This window comes from Triticum aestivum, chromosome 1A (assembly GCF_018294505.1).
Source record: "Triticum aestivum cultivar Chinese Spring chromosome 1A, IWGSC CS RefSeq v2.1, whole genome shotgun sequence".
In the NCBI taxonomy this organism is placed as follows: domain Eukaryota; kingdom Viridiplantae; phylum Streptophyta; class Magnoliopsida; order Poales; family Poaceae; genus Triticum; species Triticum aestivum.
The window spans coordinates 338,513,431-338,523,777 of NC_057794.1; positions in this window are offsets into that span (position 1 = coordinate 338,513,431).

Sequence of the window (10,347 nt, forward strand, 5' to 3'; positions counted from 1 at the left end):
AGGGACGGTGGATCTGACTACTTGGGCTAGGGTGTTTCCAAGGTTTACATTCATTTGACCGAATTATATACCATCGTAGAATTCTACACCATGTGGTGGACTTAAGTGTCTTAGTGACTTCATTTGATGTGTGTATTTCTGTTAATTTTAAGCTTCTGTTGCTCTAAAAATGTACCTCATTGACCATTTGTCTATTTATTGTGTACTTCTTGCATGAGGATGTGACTAGTGATGCGGCGCGCCAAGCAGCAGTAGGGGAAGGGGGTCTCCTGCTCGAGGAGGCGGAGTAGGGGCGTGCCCAGCTGGCAGCCCTGTCCTGCTCGTGGGGGAGGGGCAGGAGGGGTCTGCTCCCCTGCTTCCATTGCGACTGTGGCAGGTAGCTCCTCCATCTCCCTCCCCCTCTTCCTCTGCTCACTACTTCTGTTGCGAAGTTGACGAATATGTGATGCACTTGTTCCAAGGAATTTTAGAGGGATCTGTATGAACAAGTCATGTTTTTATTTTATTTTATTTAGGTTGTTAGTTATCAAACAGAGAGAGAAGATGAGCTCTTGCTTGGAATTTTTTTCTGCCAACACATGATTTGTATGCATGCAATTATCATCTTGCGTGTGCGAGCTGGTTCATTGCTTGGGCATCGCGTCGATGACCAAATGTTAGTGCCGATTTGTTGTGGTGGTGCTCATCTGGCCATTGATTTCTTGTTGATAATTAGGTGCTAAAGAATGCTACAGATATATGTTGAATACACTAGTCATGCTCCTGCATACATGTTTTGTTGGACGAAAAACTGTACAATGATCTGCTCCCTGGGATATTAATTCTTATGATATATCTTGTAATTTACTTTATTGTAAAAGTTAAACCCACTGCACGTGTTGAGCAGAAATTGTTTTAGTTTGTCATACATAATTGCCTATGCTTGTTGGTAGCTATTAAGTGTGTAATTCATCATGGAAGCATAGGAATGTGATGGACATCATCAGATTACATTTATGTTCTAAACTTAAAATATTTAAACTCGGTGTTTAGATTCTATATCTGTAATCATAAGCTTCACTTGTAGTCTAGTAGTACCATTTACTATTTTTTTCATTTTTGAATATGGCTAACTCTGCTTCCCCCAATCTGCATATCCTCTGTTCTGAGCATAATTTTTTTGCCATATCCATTTCACACATGGCATCTGCCATTGTAACTTCATACTGACGTAACATGTGAATCTGTTGGTCCTGCTTATTGTCTTTAAAGAAGTCAATGTACCTACCTATTTTTGTGCTAGGTTATTATCTTTGATCAGTATCAGTTGTGTCTCTCTTAAGAGACTCGTACTTTTCTGACTCGAGTTGTTAACAATTGTTCCATACTTCTGTTAGCTACAACATTTTTTTTGAATTTGGTATTGCATGAGTTTTTACTACTGCTAACACAGAGTATTTGCTACTAGTAAAACAAGGATTTTGTATAGTTTTTACTACTGCTAACACACAGAGTATTTGCTACTAGTAAAATAGGGATTTTGTATGCACTGCTACCTAACAAGTGCTTTCTTTGTACTATTTCACCTTGGCATGCATATGTTTATTTCACCTTAGACAGAAATGAGTGTTATCAAGGAAATGGTTTTAGGTAAACCAGCACCTCTCACCAGTCTTTCTTACTCAATGTTATCATCTGCTTGGTTTTAGGTGATGGACTCATTTCAGGTGGTGGTTCTGCTTGGGTTTTCCTGGTGTTGTTTCGCGTTGGGTTTTGATTCGCTTTGCTGCTATTGTTTCTGTGGTGATGCAGACTTGTGGTGAAGAAGAGCAAGGCCAAGAAAGACTCCAACAAGCCCAAGCGCCGTCTTAGTCATCATGTGAGCCCCAGATTTGATTTGTTGTTGTGGTTCGATTCACGTTGTTTCTGTGGTGTGGTGACGCGTCCTGACCGGGGCCCATTTTGGTTCTGTTTTTGCAGGGACAGCTTCAGGAAGGACTCCAACGTCAAGCAGGTCTCCATGGTAAGCATCTTGGTTCCCTTTGCTCCCGCCCCTATCTCCTTGTTCTTATTCAAACTCGTGTTGTGATAGTTTTTCTTGCAAATCCCGTGTCCTGATTTGTGTTTAAATCGCAGGTTTGCAAGGTCGATGGTGAGAAGTGGAAGTATCTTTTGTGATGTTGTAAGTTACCCGCTCCCCCATCCCCTCTCTGTTACCGCTCTATTCAGTGTTGGTCTCTTCCGCCTTATCTCAGTGTTTCCTCGGTGATGCGATGCAATTTGGGCGGACTTTGTGTTGGTTTCCATGTTTCTGTGTCGCTGCACCGCGTCATTTGGGTATTGTTCGACCCAGTTGGTCAGTGATATTTAGAATTTAGTTGCTATGCAATTGTTGATCTACTCCTATTCTCAATTTGGTTGTTCAAATTTATGGTTTCTTGTGTTCAAATGTGTAGCCTTGTAGCCTTGTTAGAATCTATATAGTCTGCTCATCGTTTCAAACTGCTGCTTGAATGTTACTTTCCAAATCCACCATGCCATTTCGCACGATCTGTTCAACGATTCTTCTTCTGTTAATATTTAATCATGTAATCTATTGCCTTGCACCACACTAACATTTGCTCCATGATTCCCTAACTGCTTAACATGTTGATATGTTTTGAACATCTGAATTTTGTGTGTAGGGGGACTTGTGATGCAGCACGCCAAGCAACAGCGAGGGGAGGGCGTCTCTGAAATGTCACCGCTGGTGGTGATGGATGGTTGCTGCTGGTGGTGGAAATGGTAGCTATTTGTCTTTCAGGCGGCTGTTGCTGCTGCTAGTAGAAATGGTAGCTACTTGGTAGCTACGTGGATGCTTGAATGTACATGTTTGTTGTTAGTATGTGTTTTAGCTCCTTGGTAGTACTTCCTATGATTGAATGTATCTTGAATGTACCTACTGTTGTACACGTGGCTGTTTAAGGAATCTTTTTGTGTTGAAAGAAATAAAATTGTCACCCGTGGCTGTTTAAGATACATGCTTGTTTGAATTCCCTCTATTTCACTGTCGCTGGAACAATTTTGTTATGGAGGCCCAAAATTGAAATGGACTATAAAAAGTTTGAGGCCCAAGAAAGAAATGGACTGTAGAAGGTCGTGTCCTAGAAAATAAAAAGGCCAAATTCTTGGTCTCGGCCCATGTTGTTAACACAAATTGCTAGAAAATAATAATTAAGGGGCTTGGCCCATATAGACGCCGAACTGGACCAGGCTCATTCTAAGTAACGACCTTTTCAATTGGTCGCAATTTGGCCACGTCAGATTGCCACGTCAGATCCGACGTGGCCTGGGTAGATAGCTAGTGACCAAAACAAAAGGTCATGGGTTGAACGACCTTCTGTTTTGGTCGTAAACGTCTACGACCTTCTCACAGAGAAGGTCGTTAATTTCAGTTTACGACCGCCAGCTTTTGACCTTCTATTTTTGGTCACAAAAAGGTCACAAATGAAAAATAATGACCTTTCAGTGACCAATAGTCAAGGTCACAAGTTGACATATTTCTTGTAGTGAACTTGGGTTTCTTGCAAAACCACAGTTCATAAGGTGTCGTCTCAATGGATTTTGATGGTGCCCTATTTAACGTGAATGCAGCCATCTCTAAAGCATAACCCCAAAATGATAGCGGTAAATCAGTAAGAGACATCATAGATCGCACCATATCTAATAAAGTGCGGTTACGATGTTCGGACACACCATTACGCTGTGGTGTTCCAGGTGCGTGAGTTGCGAAACAATTCCACATTGTTTCAAATGAAGACCAAACTCATAACTCAAATATTCACCTCCACGATCAGATTGTAGAAACTTTATTTTCTTGTTACGATGATTTTCCACTTCACTCTGAAATTCTTTGAACTTTTCAAATGTTTCAGACTTATGTTTCACCAAGTAGATATACCCGTATCTGCTCAAATCATCTGTGAAGGTAAGAAAATAACGATACACGCGGTGTGCATCAACACTCATCGGACCGCATACATCAGTATGTATTATTTCCAACAAGTCTGTTGCTCGCTCCATTGTTCTGGAGAACAGAGTCTTAGTCATCTTGCCCATGAGGCATGGTTCGCAATCATCAAGTGATTCCAAAAGTCCATCAGCATGGAGTTTCTTCATGCGCTTTACACCAATATGACCTAAATGGCAATGCCACAAATAAGTTGCACTATCATTATTAAACTTATATCTTTTGGCTTCAATACTATGAACATGTGTATCACTACTATCAAGATTTAGTAAAAATAGACCACTCATCAAGGGTGCATGACCATAGAAGATATTACTCATATAAATAGAACAACCATTATTCTCTGATTTAAATGAATAACCATCTCGCATCAAACAAGATCCAAATATAATGTTCATGCTCAACACTGGCACCAAATAACAATTATTTAGGTCTAAAACTAATCCCTAAGGTAGATGTAGAGGTAGCGTGCCGACGGCGATCACATCGACTTTGGAACCATTTCCCACGCGCATCGTCACCTCGTCCTTAGCCAATCTTCGCTTAATCCGTAGCCTCTGTTTCGAGTTGCAAATATTAGCAACAGAACCAGTATCAAATACCCAGGCGCTATTGCGAGCATTAGTAAGGTACACAACAATAACATGTATATCAAATATACCTTTCACTTTGCCATCCTTGTTCTCCGCCAAATACTTGGGGCAGTTCCGCTTCCAGTGACCAGTCCCTTTGCAGTAGAAGAACTCAGTCTCAGGCTTAGGTCCAGACTTGGGCTTCTTCACTTGAGCAACAACTTGTTTGTCGTTCTTCTTGAAGTTCCCCTTCTTCCCTTTACCCTTTTTCTTGAAACTGGTGGTCCTTTTGACCATCAACACTTGATGCTCCTTCTTGATTTCTACCTCCGCAGCCTTTAGCATAGCGAAGAGCTCGGGAATTGTCTTATCCATCCCTTGCATATTATAGTTCATCACAAAGCTCTTTTAGCTTGGTGGCAGTGATTGAAGAACTCTGTCAATGACACTATCATCGGGAAGATTAACTCCCAGCTGAGTCAAGTGGTTGTGGTACCCAGACATTCTGAGTATATGTTCACTGACAGAACTATTCTCCTCTATTTTGCAGCTGTAGAACTTATTGGAGACTTCATATCTCTCAATCCGGGCATTTGCTTGAAATATTAACTTCAACTCCTGGAACATCTCATATGCTCCATGATGTTCAAAACGCCGTTGAAGTCCCGGTTCTAAGCCATAAAGCATGACACACTAAACTATCGAGTAGTCATCAGCTTTGCTCTGCCAGACGTTCATAACATCTGGTGTTGCTCCTGCAACAGGTTTGTCACCTAGCGGTGCTTCTAGGACGTAATTCTTCTGTGCAGCAATGAGGATAATCCTCAAGTTACAAACCCAGTCCGTGTAGTTGCTATCATCATCTTTCAACTTAGCTTTCTCTAGGAATGCATTAAAATTCAACGGAACAACAGCACGGGCCATCTATCTACAACAACATAGACATGCAAAATACTATCAGGTACTAAGTTCGTGATAAATTATAGTTCAATTAATCATATTACATAAGAACTCCCACTTAGATAGACATTCCTCTAATCATCTAAGTGATCACGTGATCCATATCAACTAAACCATGTCCGATCATCACATGAGATGGAGTAGTTTCCAATGGTGAACATCAGTATGTTGATCATATCTACTATATGATTCACGCTCGACCTTTTGGTCTTAGTGTTCCGAGGCCATATCTGTATATGCTAGGCTCGTCAAGTTTAACCTGAGTATTCCATGTGTGAAAAACTGGCTTGCACCCGTTGTATGTGAACATAGAGCTTATCACACCCGATCATCACATGGTGTCTCGGCACGACGAACTGTAGCAATGGTGCATACTCAGGAAGAACACTTATACCTTGAAATTTAGTGAGAGATCATCTTATAATGCTACCGTCGGACTAAGCAAAATAAGATGCATAAAGGATAAACATCACATGCAATCAATATAAGTGATATGATATGTCCATCATCATCTTGTGCCTTTGATCTCCATCTCCAAAGCACCGTCATGATCACCATCGTCACCGGCTTGACACCTTGATCTCCATCGAAGCATCATTGTCGTCTCGCCAACTATTGCTTCTACGACTATCGCTACCGCTTAGTGATAAAGTAAAGCAATTACATGGCGATTGCATTTCATACAATAAAGCGACAACCATATGGCTCCTGCCAGTTGCCGATAACTCTGTTACAAAACATGATCATCTCATACAATAAAATTTAGCATCATGTATTGACCATATCACATCACAACATGCCCTGCAAAAACAAGTTATATGTCCTCTACTTTGTTGTTGCAAGTTTTACGTGGCTGCTACGGGATGAGCAAGAACCGTTCTCACCTACGCATCAAAAACCACAAAACAGTACAGTGATTGCTTTTTGATCTTCAGAAAGAACCCTGTTCATTGAATCCGATTCAACTAAACTTGGAGAAACTGACACCCACTAGCCACCTGTGTGCGAAGCACGTTAGTAGAACCAGTCTCGCGTAAGAGTACACGTAATGTCGGTCTGAGCCGCTTCGTCCAACAATACCACTGAATCAAGAATCAACAAGTGACGACAAGCAATATGTGTATATACCCATGCCCACAACTCCTTTGTGTTCTACTCGTGCATATAACATCTACGCATAGACCTGGCTCGGATGCCACTATTGGGGAATGCAGTAATTTCAAAAAAATTCCAGCGCACACACAAGATCCATCTAGGTGATGCATAGCAACGAGAGGGGAGAGTGTTGTCCACGTACCCTCGTAGACCGTAAGCGGAAGTGTTATGACAACGCGGTTGATGTAGTCGTACGTCTTCACGATCCGACCGATCCTAGCACCGAAAGTACGGCACCTCCGCGATCTGCACATGTTCAGCTCGGTGATGTCCCACGAACTCTAGATCCAGTTGAGTGTCGAGGGAGAGCTTCATCAGCATGATGGCGTGATGACGGTGATGATGAAGTTATCGACACAGGGCTTCGCCTAAGCACTACAACGATATGACCAAGGTGGAAATCTATGGAGGGGGCACCGCACATGGCTAAACAATCAACTTGTGTGTTCTAGGGTGCCCCCTCCCCACATATATAAAGGAGGGAGGGGGAGGCCAGCCGGCCCTCTCTAGGCGCGCCAAGGGGGGAGGAGTCCTCCTAGTAGGAGTAGGACTCCCCCCCTTTCCTAGTCCCACTAGGAAAATAAGGAAGAGGGAGAAGGAGAAAGGAAAGGGGGGCGCCCTCCCACCCACCCAATTCGGATTGGGCTTGGGGGCGCCCTCCACCTGGCCGCCTCCTTCTCTCTCCCACTAAGGCCCAATAAGGCCCATACACTCCCCGGGGGTTCCGGTAACCCCCGGTACTTTGGTAAATGCTCGAACTCACCCGGAACCATTCCGATGTCCAAACATAGCCTTCCAATATATCAATTTTTATGTCTCGACCATTTTGAGACTCTTCGTCATGTTAGTGATCATATCCGGGACTCCGAACTACCTTCGGTACATCAAAACACATAAACTCATAATACCGATCATCACTGAATGTTAAGCGTGCGGACCCTACGGGTTCGAGAACTATGTAGACATGACCGAGACTTATCTCCGGTCAATAACCAATAGCGGAACCTGGATGCTCATATTGGTTCCTACATATTCTACGAAGATCTTTATCGGTCAAACCGCATAACAACATACGTTGTTCCCTTTGTCATCGGTATGTTACTTGCCCGAGATTCGATCATCGGTATCTCAATACCTAGTTCAATCTCGTTACGGCAAGTATCTTTACTCGTTCCGTAATGCAACATCTCATAACTAACTCATTAGTCACCTTGTTTGCAAGGCTTATAGTGATGTCCATTACCGAGAGGGCCCAGAGATACCTCTCTGATACATGGAGTGACAAATCCTAATCTCGATCTATGCCAACTCAACAAACACCATCGAAGACACCTGTAGAGCATCTTTATAGTCACCCAGTTACGTTGTGACGTTTGATAGCACACTAAGTGTTCCTCTAGTATTCGGGAGTTGCATAATCTCATAGTCATAGGAACATGTACAAGTTATGGAGAAAGCAATAGCGGTAAACTAAACGATCATCATGCTAAGCTAACGGATGGGTCAAGTCAATCACATCATTCTCTAATGATCTGATCCCGTTTATCAAATGACAAGTCTTTGTCCATGGCTAGGAAACTTAACCATCTTTGATTAACGAGCTAGTCAAGTAGAGGCATACTAGTGACACTCTGTTTGTCTATGTATTCATACATGTACTAAGTTTTCGGTTAATACATTTCTAGCATGAATAATAAACATTTATCATGATATAAGGAAATATAAATAACAACTTTATTATTGCCACTAGGGCATATTTCCTTCAGGGTTCTCTTATTACAAGAATCTGATTTACATATCATTGATAGAAAAGGAGCTGAGAACCCAGTAGCTGATAATTTATCTAGGCTTGAAAATGTGCTTGATGACCCACTACCTATTGATGATAGTTTTCCTAATGAGTAGTTAGCTGCAATAAATGTTGCTCACGGTACTCCTTGGTATGCTGACTATGCTAATTACATTATTGCTAAAAATTTACCACCTAGCTTTACATACCAACAAAAGAAAAAATTCTTCTATGATTTAAGACATTACTTTTGGGATGACCCACATCTTTATAAAGAAGGAGTAGATGGTACTATTAGACATTGTGTACCTGAGCATGAACAGGGACAGATCTTATGGAAATGTCACTCTGAAGCTTATGGAGGGCATCATACTGGAGATAGAACAGCTCACAAGGTATTGCAATCTGGATTTTATTGGCCTACTCTCTTCAAGGATGCCCATAAGTTCGTCTTATCTTGTGATGAATGTCAAAGGATAGGTAATATTGGTAAGCGTCAAGAAATGCCTATGAATTATTCACTTGTTGTTGAACCATTTGATGTTTGGGGATTTGATTACATGGGACATTTTCCTTCCTCTAATGGGCATACACATATTTCGGTTGCTGTTGATTATGTTACTAAATGGGTAGAAGCTATTCCAACCAGTAGTGTTGATCACAACACCTCTATTAAAATGCTTAAGGAAGTTATTTTCCCAAGGTTTGGAGTCCCTAGATATTAATTAATGACTGATGCTGGTTCACACTTTATTCATGGTGCTTTCCGTAAAATGCTTGCCAATTATGATGTTAACCATAGAATTGCATCACCTTATCATCCTCAGTCTAGTGGTCAAGTTGAACTTGGCTATGGAGAAATAAAATTAGTTTTGCAAAAGACTATTAATAGGTCCAGTAAGAATTGGTCTAAGAAATTAGATGATGCACTTTGGGCTTATAGAACAGCATATAAAAATCCTATGGGTATGTCTCCTTATAAAATGGTTTATGGAAAAGCTTGTCATTTGCCTATTGATTTAGAACATAAAGCATATTGAGCAATCAAAGAACTCAATTATGATTTCAAACTTGCCGGTGAAAAGAGGTTATTTGATATTAGCTCATTACATGAATGGAGAACCCAAGCTTATGAAAATGCAAAATTATTCAAAGAAAAAGTTAAAAGATGGCATGACAAAAGAATCCAAAAGTGTGAGTTTAAAGTTGGAGGATATGTTCTTTTGTACAACTCTCGTTTTTGATTCTTTGCAGGAAAACTCCTCTCAAAATGGGAAGGCACATATGTCATCGAGGAGGTTTATCGGTCTGGAGCCATCAAAATAAATAATTCTGAAGGTACTAACCCGAAGGTTGTCAATGGGAAACGAATAAAACATTATATCTTAGGTATGCCCATTAATATTGAAAGTAATATTATCCAAACTTTGACACCGGAAGAACACATAAAAGAGTCCTTCCGGAACACTCCAGAATCGTGAAAATAAGGAGGTACATGATATGGTAAGTAAACGGACTCCGAAAAATCCGCAAAAATATTTTTTATCAGTTTTCGAATATTTAGAAAAATAGGAAATAAAGAAACTTTCAGGAAGCGTACCTTGGTGGGCACAAGACACCAGGGCGTGCCCATGTGGGTTGTGCCCACCTGGGACACCTTCCGTACTCCAGTTTTCTACCATATGCTTGTCCTCCAAGATAAAAAAATCTATATATACTTCCCGAACCTGTTGATCACCGTATCGTGGGGAAATCCTCTGTTCTCTTTTCTTGTTGTTTTCTGCGTAGTTCTGAAAATATGTCGTCCCAAGACTTTGACAGAGAGAGCTATGTCCCACGTCTCATTGCTGACCCAAAGACCTATGGGGACCTATCTCCTTGTG